At 46.6% G+C, this 21427-nt stretch overlaps 1 pseudogene across 1 annotated transcript in view; it reads right to left on the bottom strand.

Annotated features, from left to right (window-relative positions):
- Nucleotides 1-21427, bottom strand: part of LOC309819301 (NADPH oxidase 5-like) — a 39156-nt pseudogene that overhangs the window by 13926 nt on the left and 3803 nt on the right. Inside the window, exons 4-6 of the transcript in view lie at nt 6212-6281; nt 4711-4877; nt 2913-3045 (exon numbers count right to left, since the gene is read on the bottom strand). The product of the transcript in view is annotated as an NADPH oxidase 5-like (transcript). The remainder of the gene's footprint in view (nt 1-2912; nt 3046-4710; nt 4878-6211; nt 6282-21427) is intronic.

The raw sequence follows: 21427 nt of genomic DNA, 5'->3' as shown, positions 1-21427 counted from the left end.
ACAGTAGGTGCTCAGTCAATGGTGGGAACCACAGCTTGCACTGCCCCCAGTGTCTGGGATGCAGGGGTTGCTTACTAAGGTTCCTTGTTGAGTGGATGACTGATGGAAAAGCCTGGGGGGGCTATCCCTCTGTTGAGGGGTACCAGAAAGAACCCACATGAGAGTAAGGAGGCCCCTAAGAGATCTCCTGGTCTAGGGTTCTCACCCTTTTTCTTTTATTTTAAACCACGGACTCTTTTTAGCAGTCGTATGAAGGAAATGGATAGACTCCTTCTCAGAATGTTTTTAAATACATTGAATAACATATGTAAAAATGAAACCAATTATAATGAGACAGTTATCAAAATATATTTTTTAAAATTTTGATTTAAGAATACATGTGCGTTTTTGTTAATACATGAAATACTGAGATGCAGCAGGAGTCACATGGCCACTGGAAACGTGAATTAGCAATAAGCATGAATGATATCCGAAAGTATGGACAGCAACCGTAATGTGATATGAAGAAGAACCCATGGTTTTCATTTCGAAAAAGGCACACGGGTTGGTAATGCTACTATGCATTGTTACCTGCATTCATACCTGAAGAAAATGCTAAATTTTAGTTAGCTGTTAGTGAAACCAAGATGTCACACTTTTTTGTCCACCTAAGTTCCTGAATGGACTGGTTGGACCCTATGTTTACAGAGAGGTGAGGCATGCTCTCACAGCTTTGTGAGGAGGGGACTGAAAGTCACGTGCTTGGATCCCTACTCCCATGCGCCTTCCTGGCGCTTCCTCACCCTGCAGGGTGCAAAGAGGCAGGAGGGCTGGGCTATGCCCTGTCGCACAGATGCACCCTGAACTGCCTCACACAGTGACTCATACGGAGAAGGACTCTTAAATGTCAGCTGAATTCAATCAGCCGCACCTGCGAGCCTGAGTTCCACTCCTGATTCTGTAAGCCACCTCTGCAAACAAAGTTGGAGGATTTACCAGTCCCCATATAGACTCACTCAGCTCACTGCAGGGGACTCGGGCCCAAGATATGGGCAGATTCCAAGCTGAGACCCTAAGAAACCCCTTCAAGAATTGGTCAAATAAATAATACATCCATAAAATAAACATGGTCATTATAATCATATTAGTATTGATACACTGGAATAGTATGCAGCCATAAAAAGGAAAAGTTCTTCTTTTAAAAGAACTGACATGCAAAGACTTTCATGACATACTATTCATGGAGAAAAAGTGGGCTTCACAGTGTGAACAGTGATCCCTTGCATGCAGAATTATCTCTGCTTCTGATTATCCATGGAGATGTATCGAGATCTGGAAGGCAATGGTTTTATTTTTTTTTCTTTTAAAAATTTTATTGGAGTATAGTTGCTTTACAATGCTGTGTTAGCTTCTACCGTACAGCAAAGTGAATCACTATATGTATACATATATCCCCTCTTTTTTGGATTTCCTTCCCATTTAGGTCACCACAGAGCATTGAGTTCCCTGTGCTATACAGTAGGTTCTCATTATGGAATCTATTTTATACATAGTATCAAGAGTGTATATATGTCAATCCCAATCTCCCAATTCATCCCATCGTCCCTTTCCCGCTTCGGACAATGGATTTCTTTGGGTGGAATTACTTGAGGGATTTTAATTTTCTTCAGGACATGTTTCTATACTGTCTGAATTTTCTGGAAGCATATCTGTTCTTTACAAAACAGCAAAGGAAAGAAAAATAGGAAGAAGGTAACCCACCCTCTCTAACCCACACCCTCATCCCATTGTACCTCCAGGCCACCACTCACATGATTCCAGGGTGGGTGTTGTGCAGCTCCGGGTGGGGAACCCTGGACTTGGGTCTGCGCCCTGAGCTGAGGGAGCTGGGCCAGGGGGTGGGAGGCATCCTGAGTGAAGCTACAGCTTTTAATGGGGGTGGGTCAGAGAACCCTGGCAACCAGAAGCCTTTACTCCTCATGAAGCCGAGCAAGGGTCTCGCTGTAACAGGCCACGCAAGGCCTCCTCTGTCAGAAGCACCGCTTGAGGTGGGAGGGCCAATGCCTGGCCAGGAGGTCAGAGGTCCAGCTTGTGGCCCGACCAACAGCTCAGGACCAGAAGGCAGGCCCACGCATGGCTGCGAGTCAGAGGACAGCTGGGCAAAGGGGGGGTCCGCTGAGCGGTTCTATGGGCGCTGGGTATCCAGAGGGAATAGGGGTGGTCCAGGGATGGGGGAGAAGGGTGCGAGGGCTTCTGCTGCCTTGACGCCCCACAGGGCTCATGCCCACATGGAGTGCGGAAGCCTGGCTTCCTGTCACAGCCCCTTTGGAAACGACATGGTCCCCTCTCCTCTGAGCCGCTGTTCCTCCGCTTAAGACCCCTGCGGGCTCCCAACCGCCTGCGCCATCCTGCGTTCCACTCTGCGTTCAAAGTCTTTCACAGTCCCACCCTGGTTCTCATCGACTTTGCCAGCCACTCTTGTCTGCCTTTGGTCCCTTCTCTGACCCTCTTTCCCGCCCCCACTGCCCCTACTTCCTTCCTCCCTACTCCACCCAACTCTCAGCCCAAACTACATCAGACCCTCCTATGTTTCCATGTTTTCATGCTTCTCCCTCCGCCTCCACCCCCTCGTCCTTCCCTACCTAGGAAACTCCTACGAACCTTTCAAAGTTCAGCTGAAATGCCACCCTGCCCACTTCTCCCACCAGGCCAGGCCCTCCCCTGTGACCCTCACGGCAGCCAGTACAGCGCCAAACACCCCATTCGGTCAGCATCTGCACGGCTGCCTCTGTGTTCCAGAGGGAGCTTTGGGAGGTCGACTTTGTGTGTCTGGTCTTGTTCACCTCTGTGTTCCTGGTTCCCAGCCTTGCTTGGCACACGGCAAGGACTCAGTAATACCTGCTGAGTGACCAGTGGGGCTGGCGCAGGCCTACCTTTCTGCTCGGGAGCGCTGCGGATGGTGAAGGGGTGCCACTTGTGGTGTGCGACGGTGGGGATGTTCAGTTACAAGTAGTCGCCAGGCCTGTAGTGGAAAGGAGGGGGCTTCTTGATGACGAGATGAGTGACCTGGGGAGAGAAGAAAGAGACCAGGGTCATCTGTGCAGGCCCAGAGCTGCCAGGGGCCCCAAGGCCAGAGGATGGAGGCTGGGCCGTCTTTCTCCACCATAAGCCAGGCCGGCCCCAGACATGAGACTCTTCTGTGCCTGTGAGTGGGGTCTCGCCCCTGCAGCACATCTGCCAACCAGGGGGTGGGCAGTGATCAGAGAAGGGAAGTCAGGCTGTGTCTGAAGTGGGGCTCATGGTGTGATCCCACTTCTTGTGGTGTAAATACTGCTTCTCAGTGGCCCTCCCACTCTGTGAAGCCCCTGACTGCTCCAGCCCCTTTCTTGGAACTTCTGTGGCACCTGGGTGGTATTCCAACCGTGAACGGGCATCTCCCCAGGATACAACTGCCTCCCGGCTAGTAGCTTCCGTTTATTGAGCACTTACTGGGTGCCAGAGCTGTGTGGAGCTCTTCTAGTGCTATCTCTAGTCCTCAGAGCGACTCTCTGAGATGAATGTCATTCTTTCTCCACTTTACGCAGGAGAGGCTGAGGCTCAGAGAGGTTAAATGACTTGCTCAAGGCCACCAGCTAAGAAACCACGGGATTTGAATCCAACCACTCTGTCTGATGCCAGGGTCTAGACAGAAACCTCAGCCTCTTAGTCAACTTCTGTGTCCTCACTCTCAAGCTGTCCAGAGTCAAACCCACCCAGAACTGCCTTCCCTTTCTCCAAAAATGGCCCCAGTTACTCAGGCACCTGCAAGACAGCCTAGACGCCTTCCCCACCTCAACCGCAAATGCAACCAGTTACCTCTTGAGTCTTTCTGTGACATGCCCCCTCCCCACCCAGTTCAAGGTCAAGGCTCTCGTGAGCTCTCATCTACACGTATGCAACAGCCTCCCCAGTGGTCCCCTCCAAGCCATCTTCTATAGAGCGAGTAAAGAAATGCAGCTGGAGTATAAAGCACCTCAATACCACCGCCCACCCATCCCTCACCCTGCTCAAGGGTTCCCCGTGGCCTGCAGAGTGAGGCCACTCACCCTTAGGCCCTTCCCACCCCTCCAGCTTCTCCCTGGCACCTTGGCTCCAGCTGTGCCAAACTACCTGTAGTCCCCCAAGCACAGTATGCCCTTTCATAACTCTGTGCCTTTGCCCATGCTGTTCCTTATCCAAGCAAACCCTTCCCTGTCTTGTCTATCCAACAAACTCCTATTCATCTTTCAAAACCCTGAAAAGGCAGCTCCCCTCTCATTCTGAAGCTTCTCTGATCTCTCAAAGACAAAGAGTTTTAACACCTCCTGGGATTCTTCTTCTCTTACAACACAGCCCTGCACTGTAACGGAAGGGCTGCTCTCCTACTAGCCTGGGTGCCCATGGAGAGCGGGACAGTGCCTGAGCCTTCTCTGCATCTCTGTCACCTAGTGCAGGGCCTGCCACCTTGTACACACTAATATATACTTACTGAAGGTATTCTGTGCACACTGGCCTTTAGTGGTACCCTGCTTACCTGTTATTCCCCTTCCAGAAGTGTCACTCCTGGAGGGCTAGATCGAGTCTTGCACTTTGCTTATCTTCTCCACTGTGATGGGGTGCCCCATTTCCTTGGGAGTGGGGGTCTAACAGAGTACTCAGCTTCTGCACCCCACCACCTGTGACTCCCCTTGGCTCGTCAGGCCCCCTTTGCACCTTGGAAGGGAGGAGATGACTTCCACGATGCACAGGGCCTCCATGAGGGATGCGGCCAGGCCAACGGCCTTCTCCAGGAAGAACAAGATGCCGGGGACCAGCAGCTACTTCCAGAAGTTGGGCCCGTGCAGACATGGGAGGTAGGACAGGTGGGTCCAATAGAACACCTGTTGGAGTGGGGAGTAAGTTGCCAGAGTCAGGGCCTGGGGGTGGAACAGAGCCAAGGTTCACGGCCATCCTTAAAGCCAGGACTGTGCCCAGAGCCTTGGCCACACACACCCTCTCCTGGGAACAGGCTTGGGTAGGAGGTTGGGGGTGGGAAGCTTCGTTGCCTCTCTGTTCTGGGGGCTTGGTCCAGAAAGTCTGTAAGGGAAGATTCTTGGTGCTAGTGGCAAACATCTGGAACATCTGCCTGGGGGTGCTCTGGGCAGAGTGAACTGCCCCCTCTGATGGGCTCATGAGCATCAGTGTCTCAGCCCACTGACCCTTTCTCAGCAGGAAGGAAGGAAAGACAGCAATGGTGTCCTGGGAGTGGAGGAGAAAGAGCAAAGCCCTGAGGTTTTTTTTTGGTTGTTTTTTTTTTTGCAGTACGCGAGCCTCTCACAGTTGTGGCCTCTCCCGTTGCGGAGCACAGGCTCCGGACTCACAGGCTCAGCGGCCATGGCTCACAGGCCCAGCTGCTCTGCGGCATGTGGGATCTTCCCAGACCGGGGCACGAACCCGCGTCCCCTGCATCGGCAGGTGGACTCTCAACCACTGCGCCACCAGGGAAGCCAGCCCTGAGTTTTAATACCTGCTCTGCTACTAGCTGTGGGACCTTGGCCTGGTAAGTTACTTTTCTGAGAGTCAGATTCCTCATGGGTCAAATGAGGATGCTGATTCTGACTTCAAAGGATCATTGCTGGCCCCAAGTAGGTGCTGTGTATATGTATACATATATATGTCTACTTCTGATGTGACCAGATCAGTCCAAGGGACAGTTCCTGTCTCCCAACCAAATCCTCTGTGACCTCTTGTATCTCGAGGAGGCTAGAGAGAGGAAAGCAAAACTAGACCTAATACTTTTGGACTGACCATGTGCCAGGTGTGTGTAGTTATTGGCTTCACATGTATTATCTCGTTTAATTCCTAAAATATTAATAACTCCAAAGGTAGAGAATTATAGCTCCGTTTTACAGATGACGACAATGAGTGACCCGTAAGTAGTGGGGTGGGGATTAGAATCCCGAAAGCCTGTGTTCCTTCCCCTCCCTGTGCTCAGTTTAATCCAATTAGAGCAAGGGGATAAGCCAGCAAAAAAGCCAGAAGAATCTTCTAGAGCAGAACATTTTCACTCAGCAGACATAAAACTACTGCCCAATGGCAGAACCCCAAATCACACGTCCATAGTACGCAGACCGCCTGGAGCTTCCTGGGCTCTGGAGTAATTTAGAGGGAACGCAGCATGAAATGAAGTTGGGAGCCCAGGATGGGACAGGCAAAGGGGCAAGGGCTGGGGCGCCTCAAAGTGGCCGCTCCTGTGGACACAGGAGCTGGAGCAGGCGGACATGAGAAGCAGCAGTAGGGCTTCCCTGGTGGCGCAGTGGTTGGGAGTCCGCCTGCTGACGCAGGGGACACGGGTTCGTGCCCCGGTCTGGGAAGATCCCACATGCCGTGGAGTGGCTGGGCCCCTGAGCCATGGCCGCTGAGCCTGCGCGTCTGGATGACTGTGCTCTGCAACTGGAGAGACCACAACAGTGAAAGGCCTGCATACCGCAAAAAAAATAAATAAATAAAAAATAAAGAATGTTACAAGAGACAAGGAAGGACACTACATAATGATCAAGGGATCAATCTGAGAAGAAGATATAACAATTATAAATATATATGCACCCAAAATAGGAGCACCTCAATATATAACGCAACTGCTAACAGCTCTAAAAGAGGAAATTGACAGTAACACAGTAATAGTGGGGGACTTTAACACCTCACTTACACCAATGTATAGATCATCCAGACAGAAAATTAATAAGGAAACACAAGCTTTAAATGACACAATAGACCAGATAGATTTAATTGATATTTATAGGACATTCCATCCAAAAACAGCAGATTACACTTTCTTCTCAAGTGTGCACGGAACATTCTACAGGATAGATCACATCTTGGGTCACAAATCAAGCCTCAGTAAATTTAAGAAAATTGAAATCATACCAAGCATCTTTTCTGACCACAACGCTATGAAATTAGAAATCAATTACAGGGGAAAAAAGGAAAAAACAAACACATGGAGGCTAAACAATACGTTATTAAATAACCAAGAGATCACTAAAGAAATCAAAGAGGAAATAAAAAATACCTAGAGATAAATGACAATGAAAAACACGATGATCCAAAACCTATGGGATGCATCAAAAGCAGTTCTAAGAGGGAAGTTTATAGCTATACAAGCCTACCTCAAGAAAGAAAAAAATCTCAAATAAACAATCTAACGTTACACCTAAAGGAGAAGAACAAACAAACCCCAAAGTTAGCAGAAGGAAAGAAATCTAAAGATCAGAGCAGAAATAAATGAAATAGAAACAAAGAAAACAGCAAAGATCAATAAAACTAAAAGATGGTTCTTTGAGAAGATAAACAAAATTGATAAACCATTAGCCAGACTCATCAAGAAAAAGAGGGAGAGGACTCAAATCAATAAAATTCGAAATGAAAAAGAAGTTACAACAGACACCGCAGAAATACAAAGCATCCTAAGAGACTACTACAAGCAACTCTATGCCAATAAAATGGATGACCTGGAAGAAATGGACAAATTCTAAGAAAGGTATACCTTCCAAGACTGAACCAGGAAGAAATAGAAAATATGAACAGACCAATCACAAGTAATGAAATTGAAACTGTGATTAAAAATCTTCCAACAAACAAAAGTCCAGGACTAGATGGCTTCACAGGTGAATTCTATCAAACATTTAGAGAAGAGCTAACATCCATCCTTCTCAAACTCTTCCAAAAATTGCAGAGGAAGGAAAACTCCCAAACTCATACTATGAGGCCACCATCACCCTGATACAAAAACCAGACAAAGATACCACAAAAAAAGGAAATTACAGACCAATATCACTGGTGAATATAGATGCAAAAATCCTCAACAAAATACTAGCAAACAGAATCCAACAACATATTAAAAGGATCATACACCATGATCAAGTGGGATTTATCCCAGAGATGCAAGGATTCATCAATATACACAAATCAATCAATGTGATACACCATATTAACAAATTGAAGAATAAAAACCATATGATCATCTCAATAGATGCAGAAAAAGCTTTTGACAAAATTCAACACCCATTTATGATAAAAGCTCTCCAGAAAGTGGGCATAGAGGGAACCTACTTCAACATAATAAAGGCCATATGACAAACCCACAGCAAACATCATTCTCCATGGTGAAAAACTGACAGCATTTTCTCTAAGATCAGGAACAAGACAAGGATGTCCACTCTCGTCACTATTATTCAACATAGTTTTGGAAGTCCTAGCCATTGCAATCAGAGAAGGAAAAGAAATACAAATTGGAAAAGAAGAAGTAAAACTCTTACTGTTCACAGATGACATGATACTATACATAGAAAATCCTAAAGATGCCACCAGAAAACTACTAGAGCTAATCAATGAATTTGGTAAAGTTGCAGGATACAAAATTAATGCACAGAAATCTCTTGCATTCCTACACACTAATGATGAAAAATCTGAAAGAGAAATTAAGGAAACACTCCCATTTATCATCGCAACAAAAAGAAAAAAAATACCTAGGAATAAACCTACCTAGGGAGACAAAAGACCTGTATGCATTAAACTATAAGACACTGATGAAAGAAATTAAAGATGATACCAACAGATGGAGAGATATACCATGTTCTTGGATGGGAAGAATCAATATTGTGAAAGTGACTATACTACCCAAAGCAATCTACAGATTCAATGCAATCCCTATCAAATTACCAATGGCATTTTTTACAGAACTAGAAAAAAAAATCTTAAAATTTGTATGGAGACATAAAAGACCCCGAATAGCCAAAGCAGTCTTGAGGGAAAAAAACTGAGCTGGAGGAATCAGATTCCCTGACTTCAGACTATACTACAAAGCTACAGTCATCAAGACAATATGGTACTGGCACAAAAACAGAAATATAGATTAATTGAACAGGATAGAAGGCCCAGAGATAAACCCACGCACTTATGGTCAACTAATCTATGACAAAGGAGGCAAGGATATACAATGGAGAAAAGACAGTCTCTTCAATAAGTGGTGCTGGGAAAATGGGACAGCTACATGTAAAAGAATGAAATTAGAACACTCCCTAACACCATACACAAAAATAAACTCAAAATGGATTAGAGACCTAAATGTAAGACTGGACACTATAAAACTCTTAGAGGAAAACATAGGATGAACACTCTTTGACATAACTCACAGCAAGATCTTTTTTGATCCACCTCCTAGAGTAATGGAAATAAAAATAAACAAATGGGACCTAATGAAACTTCAAAGCTTTTGCACAGCAAAGGAAACCCTAAACGAGAGGAAAAGACAACCCTCAGAATGGGAGAATATATTTGCAAATGAATAATCGGACAAAGGATTAATCTCCAAAATATATAAACAGCTCATGCAGCTCAATATTTAAAAAACAAACCACCCAATCCAAAAATGGGCAGAAGACCTAAATAGACATTTCTCCATAGAAGACATACAGATGGCCAAGAAGCACATGAAAAGCTGCTCAACATCACTAATTATTAGAGAAGTGCAAATCAAAACTACAATGAGATATCACCTCACACAGGTCAGAGTGGCCATCATCAAAAAATCTACAAACAATACTTGCTGGAGAGGATGTGGAGAAAAGGGAACCCTCCTGCACTGTTGGTGGGAATGTAAATTGATACAGCCACTATGGAGAACAATATGGAGATTCCTTAAAAAACTAAAAATAGAACTACCATATGACCCAGCAATCCCACTATCGGGCATATACCCTGAGAAAACCATAATTCAAAAAGATACACATACCACAATATTCATTGCAGCACTATTTACAATCGCCAGGACATGGAAGAAACCGAAATGTCCCCAATAATATTGTTGCATGATTACAAAATTATAAACATTAACTGTAGAGAATTAGAAAAATACCTAAAAGCACACACACACTTTAAAAAAGATTTTTTAAAAAATCACTATAATCTACCTACCCAAATAAAATCACTGCTAATGTTGAGCATCTATTTCTAGTCACATGCAGAAGGTAGCCCAGCCTGGGATTCAGAGGGGGGTTGTGTGTGATGGACTCATTCACATGAACTGGTTTTGAGGTAGGAGATAAATGGGCCCCTGGGCTGGACAGCTGGTACGTGTCAAGTGGAGGAAAACTGAAGCTTTGCTCTCACCCAGATGCTCCAAGGACAAAGCTAGTGGCAGAAGATGAGCTCTGCTGAAGTAAAGAGATAAGATGACCGCTCCGGAGGTCAAGGAAAACTTCCCTGTCTGCACATGGGCGGGAAGGCTCCTTGGGGGTCAAAAAGGGAGGGGGCGCCATCCCATAATAGGTGTGGGACATACCGCCACAGGCCTCTGCAGTGGGAACCATCTTAGCAAAAAGTTGGCAGGCATGTTGGGGAGGGTCCTAGGGCAGGTCAGGTGTGGAAAAAGAAACCAGATATTTGGCCAAAGGTAAACAAAGACCAGGAAGAAGTGTCCTATGTAAGTGATTTAAATCACCTCTTTCCTGCACTCCTCCTCATTAGGAAGGATGGCTATACCCTTTCTCCCTGGGTGTGTATTTCTGCCTTGCTTCTGACTTAAATAAATACACTCTTTCTCTGTGTGCTCTCCCATACATTGGGCTGTGTCTCTAGTAATAAACTTTGTACCTATTTTGCAGTTTTTGCCTCCTTGAAACATTCTTGCTTTCAATGGGGGGAAGAGCTAGAGGCACTTTGCTTCTAGCCTCTAGCCCCTGGTGGACTAACGGCTTGGATTCCTGGTTTTCATCCAGGCTACCCAGGTTCAATTCCTATACAGGGGAACTAAGATCTGTCTCAGGACTGCTCACTGCTGTCTCCTAGAAATCAGTGTCACCTGTGTGAAAGGGGCCACTGAGGAGAACACTGTAAGTGGAGGGCTTGGGGGTGAAACCTGGGAAGAAGGAGAGGGAAGCACGGGTCTGTTCTTCAGCTCTGCCCTTGAACTCTGGTCTGAGTTCTCTGAAGAGATAGGGAAGGCAGGGAGTTCTTTGCAGGGACTGCAGGAGACTCCGGTACTGTTTGGACTCGGGGGTCTTGAATGTTTGGAAGTCCAGGAGATCACCCCTCTACTGGGAGGTGCTAGGACAGTACAGCCAGTAGGAGGGCTGCCAGGTAGTAGACAGCTCCAGGAGCACGAGATTGGTGGGATTTGAGCAGGCTGGCTCGTGAGCACATGTGAGACACCCAAGTACCTGGGGAAAATTGGGAGTGGAGTAAGCAAAGCAGTTAGCAAAAGGTGGGCATAAATGCTAATGACACTTCTTCATAGCCACAAGCCAGAGTCAGAAAAGTAAGAAGCTGAGACTTGGGACTTCTGGTTAAGATGGTATTACATTCACTCTTTGAGGCCCCCTCATCTGTACCACATACAAAGCAATGATAGATAAAAAAATTTTTTTTTAGTTTAAAAGACCAACTGATCTCAAATAAGATAAACATCTCTGTTGACCAGAGATGAAGCAGAAACATGCCATGCCCCTGCTTATGGGAGAGGGCTGGAAAAAGCTGTGTCTGACCATTGCCTGGGACTGTGATTTATATTTTGTACTTAGCCTCCTAGCCAAGAGCTGGACCACAACAACTGCTGCTTGGTGACTGGACCCATGGTATCCTCAGCTCTCCCTGGATGGGAGCCCGAGGCCACCAAGGTAAGGCTAATGTTGAACTGAGGGGACCAGGAAGCTGGGTGGAAGCAATGCAGAACTTCTAGAGAAGGGCTGAACACAAACACAACACAACACAACACACACACACACACACACACACACACACACACACACACACACACCCCATTCAAGATGAGTCAACAAGCTGGTATTCCAAAAGACCTCAAAAGAATGACTGCAAAGAAGACAGCCAATCAAACCAATAATAGGGGGAATTCATTTTGTAAGAAGTGAAAATAATAGACATTAAGCATATTTAGAATTCTCAAAGAAGGAAAGGAAAGAAAAACATTCATAAAAAAAAGAATAAGAACTTAAATAAAAATGGGCAGAAATGAAACCAGCCCAGCTGGTATGAAGAAAATGCAACTAGAAATATGGAGACACATATGGTTATTAAAATTTTAAATAATTCAATACATAATTTTTAGTCTAGACCTAATTGAAGAGTGGATGTACAATCCCTAAGATGGAATTGAATAATTCACTTGGAATAATTTTGTAACTTTTTTTCACTTACCAACATATGTTAAACATTTCTCCATATTATTAAATATGAATGTGTCAAAAATGTTGTAAACTAGTCTTCTATGTTTGGACAGTTAACTTTCTTATATTTATTCCATTACCATAAACAAGTTTTTGAGAAATCTTGTTATTAAATCTTTGTCCAAGTTTCCAATGGTTTCTCTAGGCTGGATTCCCAAAAGAGGAATTACTGCGCCCAAGAAGTATGAAATTTCCTAAGTCTTTTGGTTACAGCCAATAGCCAAACTGCTTCTCAAAGATCTTGAACCAATTTTTCACTCCCACCCATGTTTTAAGAAATGCCTGTTTAACAGAACATTTTTGAATACTAAGAATTATCCCTTAAAATATTTGTCCACTTGTGTTTCCCTCCCTCCCACCCTCCCTATCCCACCCCTCTAGGTGGTCACAAAGCACCGAGATGCAAGAGGGAAGAGATATGGGAACATATGTATATGTATAACTGATTCACTTTGTTATAAAGCAGAAACTAACATAGCATTGTAAAGCAATTATACTCCAATAAAGATGTTAAAAAAAATGAGATAACAAGACAAAAAAAATATTTGTCCATTTGGCAAAAAATGATATTTTCGATTTTTTTTTTTGTGGTACACGGGCGTCTCATTGTTGTGGCCTCTCACTGTTGTGGTCTCTCCCATTGCAGAGCACAGGCTCCGGACGCGCAGGCTCAGTGACCATGGCTCACGGGCGCAGCCACTCCGCTCCACATGGGATCTTCCCGGACCGGGGCATGAACCCGTGTCCCCTGCATCGGCAGGCGGACTCTCAACCACTGTGCCACCAGGGAAGCCCAATATTTTCAATTTTTATTTGCCTTAGTCTGATTAGTAACAAAGTGAAACATCATCATGGAAGGAAAAATAGTGAAAACCTCTTTTCCTCATTTCTTGGGTAAAGTAGGACATATTTTACTGTAGAGGGGACACAGAGCTTCGTTACATGACATACTCCCAACTGGTTGTTTTTTGGCTTAGAACACTTTTCTTCTACATTTTTTTTTGTCAAAAGCATGGTATCTTCACTCCAGCCCTACAACATATTATTTGTTGATTCTTTGGGCTGATTTTAAGACCTGAGTCTGTAGCCCATGGATTTGCTCTGCTTGCTGTAGGGTGGGAACACTGCTACGGCCGCTTTCCTCTGCCAGGATGAGTCCAGAAAGGCAGCTGAGATGTGGACAAGCCACAGGGAAAATGATGGCTCACCTGCATGTGCTCCTCTCTGCAGCTGCCTCGCCCCCTGTGCCCTGAAGTCCTCATCCTCTCACCCACTTGAGGATTGTGACCTGCAATTATCTCCTTGCTTTCTGCATCATTTTCCTCTTCGTTTTCCTCTAGCTATTGCCCAGTTTCTCCTTAATAGCAAAACCTCCTGAAAGAGTTGCTTATATTCAGTCTCCACTTCGTCATTTCCCTTTTATTTTTGGAACCCACTCCAATCAGATTTCTATTGCCCAAGGAAACCTTTCTTAATAAGATGAACAACAATGTCCTCATGGCCAAGCCAAGGGGTCATTCTCAGCCCTTAGCAGTTTGACAAAGGTGAATTCTTTTCCCTTCTTGAACCTCTGTCTTCTCTTGACTTCGAGAATCCCACCCTTTCCTGGTTTCCTTCTAACTCACTGTCTCCTTCTCAGTGTCCTGACTTATGGATAGATCCTGTTCTTTTATCTGGCCTTTATAAGTTGGGCTCAGCCTATCTTTTCTATCTAAACTAAATTCCTTGTCAACTAGCTCATCAACAAGTGCATGTCTCCATTCCCAACCTTGGCCCTGAACTGTGGTCCAGTAATTCCAATGGCCAGTTAACATCTCCACTTGGATGTCAATATGCATCTCAAACTTAACACGTCCAAAACTGGACTCACGGTATCCCTAACTCTGAGCCACCCACTGTTCCCATCTCAGTAAACGACCCCTTCCCCATTCACCTCAGAACTATGGAGTACTCATCTATTCCTTTCTTTCCCACATGTCTGACATCCAACCCACAAGCAAATCTTGCTGCTTCTACTTCTACATTACAAATAGATATAGAATCTGACTGCCCCTCCTTAGGTCCCACCCTAGCCAGAGGGACCATCACTGCTCACCTGGACAGCCTCCTAACTCACCCTCTGTTCCACCCTCATCCCTTTATAGTCTGTTCTCTATTCAGGGCCCTGGAGATCCTTTTCAAATGTAAATTAATGAGCCACTCCCCAGCTTAAAACCTTTAGATGGTTTCTCATCCCACTTAGAATAACCACAAAGCCCTCCGTATTCCCCCCATGACATGGCCCCATGACCTCTGTGCCCTCATCTTGGGCTCTCCCCTTGCTCACTCAGCTCCAGCCACACTGGCCTCCTCAGTACTTCTTGAACATACCAGGCACACTTCTGCCCCAGGGCCTTTGCACTGACCATTCCCTCTGCCTGGAACATTCTTCTTCCAGAGATCTACCTGGCTAACTCCCTCCCCTCCTTCAAGCTTTTGCTCATCTCACACCTTCTTAATGAAGTCTACCCTGAGCACCCTGTCTTAAAGGTGGTTCTCACCCACCCCAAACTACTGATCCCCATTATCCTGCTCTACTCCCTTCTTTCCACAGCACGTTCCATCTTCTAATGTGCTATATAATGTGCTTCCTTATTGTTTTTTGTCTGCCTCCTCCCCCACTAGAAAGTAAGCTCCATAAGGGCGGGGACTTGAGTCTGTTTTATTCTCGAATGAATCTCAACACTAGAGCAGTGCCTGGATTATAATAGTTACTCAATTGATATTTAGTGAATGACTGTAGTAGACCAGCCACATCAGCAACCCGCAGAGGAATCTCCCCACTCCAGTCAACCGTTCCCGATGCCCAACTCCAGTTCTAAGCAGGGTCAGCAGGAACCGAAACAGCTCCAGGCATTAATCAGGAGAGGGGGCTTCTATGCCCAGGCTAACTCACTGTCTGGCCTGGGAAAGTCACCTCCCCTGTTCAGGATCCAGTCCCTCCTCTGCTCAATGGAGATTTTCTCCTGTTCTCCCTGCCTTGGCACACAGTGTAAGAGCAGACACAGGGGTATACATTTTTAGAACCATCAAAGTTGACCTCACCCACATTATGCACCTTGTGTCTGGGAGAGAGGCTCACAAGAAACTGTTCCCTGGGGCCAAGAACAGTAAGCAGAGGCTCTATTTTCCTGCTGATGTCACTAGGGTTCATGCTAATGAGATGGAATATGGCCTATCACCCCACCCCAGTCTCACACCTTTGGGGTTGAAATGACCTTCTCATGGAAAACAGGGCAGTTAAGTTGACCTAATATCATTCCAGCAAGTTCTATTATCATTTTCAGCTGATATACAAAATCTCAGGGGATATTAAGTTTTCACCCACTTTTCTTATCTCCTTTTTAAGCCCTGGATGGCTGGGACCCGTCTTCCTCCTCTTGTATCCCCTTTGGGGCTCCACCCACAGTAGCAGCTCCATAAACGGTTACTGATTTGGTCAGTGTTTGTTTCCTGGGCCTTGAGTCGCCATCCCTCAGCTTGAGGAAAACACAGAGAGAACAAACACTGTGCCTGCCTTGAGCAACAGGTTTCATCTTGGGATTACAGTGAATATTTGCAAAACATTTCGCAGACCGCAAAATGCTTGTGCAAACACATCCCAGGAAATCCCAACAAGATCCCAGTGGGGTAGACATTCTGACCTCCATCTGTCAGGCAGACAAACTGAGGGGCAGAGCCTGGGCCAGAACACTCTGAGCCCCGCCAGTCATGTCCAGTCTCCCTTCTCTCCAGAGCAGAGACACATCCTCTGTTGGAGAGCTTGAGCGTGTTTTGCTTGTTTCCAACACGGAAACTTTGCAGGAACTGCCTCTTCAGAGCAAGCATCTGGGGGCTCCACACCCCTCAAACCGGACTCACCCCTCAAGGTCCAGCCCAAAGTCCAACTTCTTCTAGAGGCTCTTCCTGCTCTCCTCAGCCCAGAATTAGTTGCACTGTGTTCCTGCACCACAAATGCTGTCTTGCAACATGTCATACCGTTGCTTTGCATGGTAACTTGGTCCTTGGATCATTATTTAACTTTTTGTGTATATATCTCTTCCCTCCGCAATGAGCCTATCAGCTCTAGGTAGGAATCACCTCTGCTCATTCCCTATTTCATTCAAACATTCCTTCAAGAAATATTCTATGCCATCCAAGAGATAAATAGATGACCAACGGTTCCTGCCCTCACAGAACTTATATGCCTTATTTCTTCCTTATGTCCCCACAGGACTTGCTATAATCCACCTGTAACCAGCGGGCAAGAGTTAACAGTGACAGCCTCTGGCCAGCAAGTTCCAGCAGTGTGTCCCTTTGATCTAGTCAAAGCTGAGTGAGGACTATTTTTAAGTAGAAAAGCAGCAAGGACCACAGAGGTGGGATCTCTGTGTGGCTGCCTCTGGATGGCAAACCTAGAAAGGGATTCCTTTTGGGCCCTGCTCCTGGGAGAGATTGGAAGCTCCACCCATAAAGGGTCAGGGGCCATGGGCCCTGAAGAGGGCTTAAGGCTCACCAAAGGCACCCTCATGGCATAGATGGGGAAACTGAAGCTTGCAGTGGGCTTGTGCTTGCTCCAGTACTAGACTCCCAGCACAGCGCTCCTTTCCTAGGAGCCCACTGAGGTATAGTTTTCTGCTAAAGGGAAAGACTTGTTTTCCCTTTAGCTGTTGGAAGGCTTTCTGGCACACAGGAGCACACAGGTGGAAAGAGGGGTGGGGGAGAGCAGTTCACAACAGTGGCTTCAAATACTTTAAAGTAGGCTGGAAGACACTCATGCTCTGGTTCTGAGCATCTCCTCCGTACCCAGCACTGGGTCAGGGACAGGAGGGAGGGGCTGACTGTACTCATGGAACTCACGTGGGACAATCAGCTGTTTGGCAAGTGTGGCCAGCGGGCCCCCTGATGGGAACAAGACCTGTGAGTGAGAGGGGCTGGCCTTGGCTGGAGCTCTGCCCTCCCTGGCAGCCCCCTCTCCCTCTCTGAGTTCTCTGTGGGGGGTGAGGGGGGTCTTCCCCGAATACCAAAGCACATGGTTGTGAGGATTCAATGAAACACCACAAGGAAGCACCTGACCCAGAAGAGACACTCAGTTCATTTTCACTCATTCAGAAGGCCGTTTTGATTATTCTCAACCACCTGCTTTGTTTCCCAAGTCCCAGAAAAAGAATCCTGACTAGTCTTCTTGAAGCAGAAATAGGTGAGTTCATGTGGCCCCAACTGCCTACCCAGGGGTCATGGTCCCGATACTCCCGCTCACCCCACCGCCCCCAGAATCAGCACTTGGGCTCACCACTTGTTGCCTGAGGCCAGTGTGCTTCCTCTCCCTGTTCCCCACCTTTCTTACCTGTAGAAAGGGACTGCTCCTGAAACAGGGAAGAACAAATCTGACTCCATGTTGGGATGGTGCTTCACTTTAACCTTTGTATTGTATTCCTTCTGCTACAAGTTAATCACTCAAGGGATATTGCCTAGAGCTTAAAGTATACATAATGGCCCATTCTCCAGGAACCCTGCCTCCCATGCCTGACTGTTAAGTTAAAATACCTTTGTTTAGCTCACAGGAACCCCCCAACACACACACACCAGGCCCACCTGTGAATGGCTGCAGGAAGGAAGAAATTATCACATCCCCTCTGGAGTCTGGCCGGAACCAGGAAATATTTCCAACAACTGATCGCCTTCTTTTTACTTTACCTCCTCACCTCCCCCTCTTTGTTCTATAAAAGGAACTAGCGTCCAAACCTGGGCAGATGGTTCTTTGGGACACGAGTCCACCATCTTCTCGTCTGCTGGCTTTCTGAATAAAATCGCTGTTCCTTGCCCCAACACCTCGCCTCTCAATTGACTGGCCTGTCGTGCAGCGAGCAGTATGAGCTCGGACTCAGTAACACTCAGACTTAGCCCCATGAGGCTGTGTGACTCCACTGAGACACCGCAAGTACACACTCCAGTGGGTCGCACTGGATACGTGATCTTGTGCCCCTTGCCTTCTCCTTCCTGGAGTGGTCTGTTCTCCAGAAAGTGTGGGGCAGGGCTTGGATCCTGGGCAAGAACCTCTCCTCCTCAGCCACCCCACTTCCCTCCCACCCGCTTCTGCATCCTTAGCACAGGAGACCCCCTCACTGCTCCAGCCATCAGAAACATGTGCAGCAAGAGCCAGCTGCCAGTGCCACCACCATTCAGCCCAGGAGACAGGTGACATGTGTGAGACACACTCCTTTATTAAAAGAGGGCAACGGTGGGAGGGTTGCTGCGGGCACCTGGCTGAAGCCAAACCACCTCCCTCCTCCCCACTCTGCCTCCACTTTTGAGCATGGAGAAGTCTAGAGACTTACAGAAATTAGGTCTGGGTACAGCCTTGAAGATGATTTATTCCAGTGGCTTCCAAACACTTTAAATTAATTTTCAGTTATGTGGGTAAAATTTTAACTGACTCCCCTCCCTAAAAAATGAGTATGCAGATTTTTTTCTATGAAACATCTAGTGCAACCTTCCTTTCTAGATGGGGAAACTGAGGCCCATGGAGTGGATGTGGTCTCCTGGTGGTATCTCAGGAGTTGGTGGAGTTGGGACTAGAGCCCTGGTCCCCTAATGCGGCTCTTTCCACCAGCCTCCATCCTGAGGTGGTGACTGCAAAACCCGAGGCTGGGCTCTGCATCTCAGACGCAAAGAAGAAGGCAGGGTGGAGCACATGTGGCGTAAGTGGAAAAAGAATCCTGGGCCGATCCAGGAACTCTGTAAATTTATGTCCTAATCCAATTTCCTAAGAATTGGTTCTTGGAATAAGGCTAGTAGCTATAACGCAGACTTTCTGTTGGAGAAAATTAAAATATTATTTTTGCCTTTAGCTTTTGAGAAGTGCCAAGAACCATCAGGCTTTGGGAGTCCCAGAGGAAGGAAACGTGAGCCTCGAATAATCAGGCCTCGGAGGATGTCTGTGAATCATGTTCCCACTGTGAGTCGTGGCCTGAGACCTTCCCCAAAGCAAACTTGCCTGGCCTTTCCTGCTTTCTCCACCGTGCCTTGCCTTTCTTTTCTCCCCAGTCTTTTAACCCTGTCTAGTTTGCACCCACAGAAATCACAGCATGAATGGTAAGGCCTTACTTTAGGGCAGCAGTCCCGGCCTGTTCCCAGGACACTGGTTCCACAAGAGAAGTGGAGTATCTGGCAATTCGGTCTACATCGGCGTATTACAGGCTCCATCTGGACTGAACATGTCCTGGCCAGCTGACAAGACAGCATCGCCTCTCTCCAGGCTCTAAGTTCACCTGAACATATGCCTTCAGTCCTGGAGACAGAGAGGGGTCGGGGCCATGGCAGCATGTAATAGTTCGGAAAATCTCTGGTCAGAGTCAGGTCCCTGGTTTTAGCACCAAGCATAGGATAGCTCGCCTTCTCATTTCTTCACCTGGTGAACTCCTACCCAACCTTCAAGGACCACCACAAAAATTCCCTTCCCCAGCCCACTCCTCCCCAAGAGAGCTAATTTAGTTCTCTCCTCTAGTTCTCACTGCATTTTACTTTTATTCTATCAACACACACTTGAGTTGAAGCAGAAGAACCTATTGGGAATTTAATGTATCACAATAGTTTATCAAGAAATTAATTTATATCATTTATTGCCCTTGTTGACTCACCAGAAAAGAACAAAAGCTGTCTTGACATGAGCCCCATACACTGGACGGTAGCTCGATTTTCCTCTTGTGGTCAATAAGGGTTCTCCACCCCTTAAGAAGCACTAAACAATTCTCCCTGTTTCTGGGTCTGAGAGAGGAAGATGAATGGGCTGGGAGGGGACCCTGGTGTGAGAATGGGCTGCCCCCAAGACAACCGCTAAACCAGACTCTGTGTTTAGAAACCAGTAGAGGCAGTTAAACCAGATTATCCCAGCGGGGAGGAGAATGGGGCTTGGTGCTCCGAGGTAGAGGTTAAGATGTTGTTAGGTAAAGAACATTTGTCTTTAGAAAGCGTACACCATGCAGTGCAGACCACTGAACGCAGTGTCTTCCTGAAATCACACAGCTGACTCATCCCATGCTAGCACTGATAGAGACGTCTTTTTTAACATCTGGTACCCAGGGTGGTGTGCGGGTTCCAAGCCCCCTGCTCACAGGGCTGGGAGGGCCAGGCCTGCATCTTGTGTCACCAGGAGCAACAGCTACCATGGCAACTAGAGGCTGCACAACCCCCTTTTTAGACTGCTAAGTCCCTAGAGGGCCTTTTGCAAACCCAAGGGAGAGGAGAAAGCAAGGATATGGCGATATGAGGATACAAATATACAGGATACGTTCCTTCTTGCTTAAGGAGCGTCCAAAATGATTCCATTTCCTTTTAATAAAAGCAAGTCACGCACGCAGTGAAAACTGAAATAGCACAAGAGAGTAGACAAGGAGACGAGTATCCCTCCCTCCTCAACTGCTGGTCTCACTTTCCACAGGTGATACCATTAGTGGTGTTTGTGTATGTACACATGACATCTGATTACAGAGCTGCCACACACACACACACACACACACACACACACACACATACACACACACAAGCCAGAATGTACCGTTCCGTCCTTTGCCTTCCGTCATCTGCTTTGAAGGTTGTTCTACGTCAGCTACCTCAGTGCGACCTCATTCTTTGTAATGGCTGAAACCACCCCATTTCTGGTCCCCTTTCAATGGATTCAATCTGACTTAGACACCCTCAGGAGTGTGGCGTTAACTGCACCCAAATGTCATGGTATTATTTCATTCCTATACTTACACAGGCATTTACTATTCCTCACATTGCCAAGATTTGTATCTGCATCTCTCTCCCTCCGAAGAGGTGAGCCCCCTGAAAGCAAGGTCTGAGATGGAAAGTAGTTTAGCAGTGGCTGAGGAATGGGGGGGTGGGGTGTGGACAACTATGAAGGGGACACAGAGGGAGGTCCTTTGCAGTGACAGAAAAGCTCCATGTCTCGATTGTATGATGGGCACACAAATCTATACTTGTGATAGCAGTACATAGAACTACACACACACACACACACATACACATACCCCTGTACACACATTAATTAGTACATGTAAACACTGTGTGCTTGTACCAGTGTCAGTTTCCTGGTTTTACTATTACACTGTAATTTTATTCCAGATGTTGCCACTGGGGAAAACTGTGTGAAGGGCACTTGGGACCTTTCTGTACCACATTTACAA

The sequence above is a fragment of the Grampus griseus genome (assembly GCF_964374135.1).
Source record: "Grampus griseus genome assembly, chromosome: 2".
NCBI classification, from domain to species: Eukaryota; Metazoa; Chordata; class Mammalia; order Artiodactyla; family Delphinidae; genus Grampus; species Grampus griseus.
The sequence above is the reverse complement of the archived record's forward strand: the minus strand, read 5'-3'. Positions and strand labels throughout refer to the sequence as shown.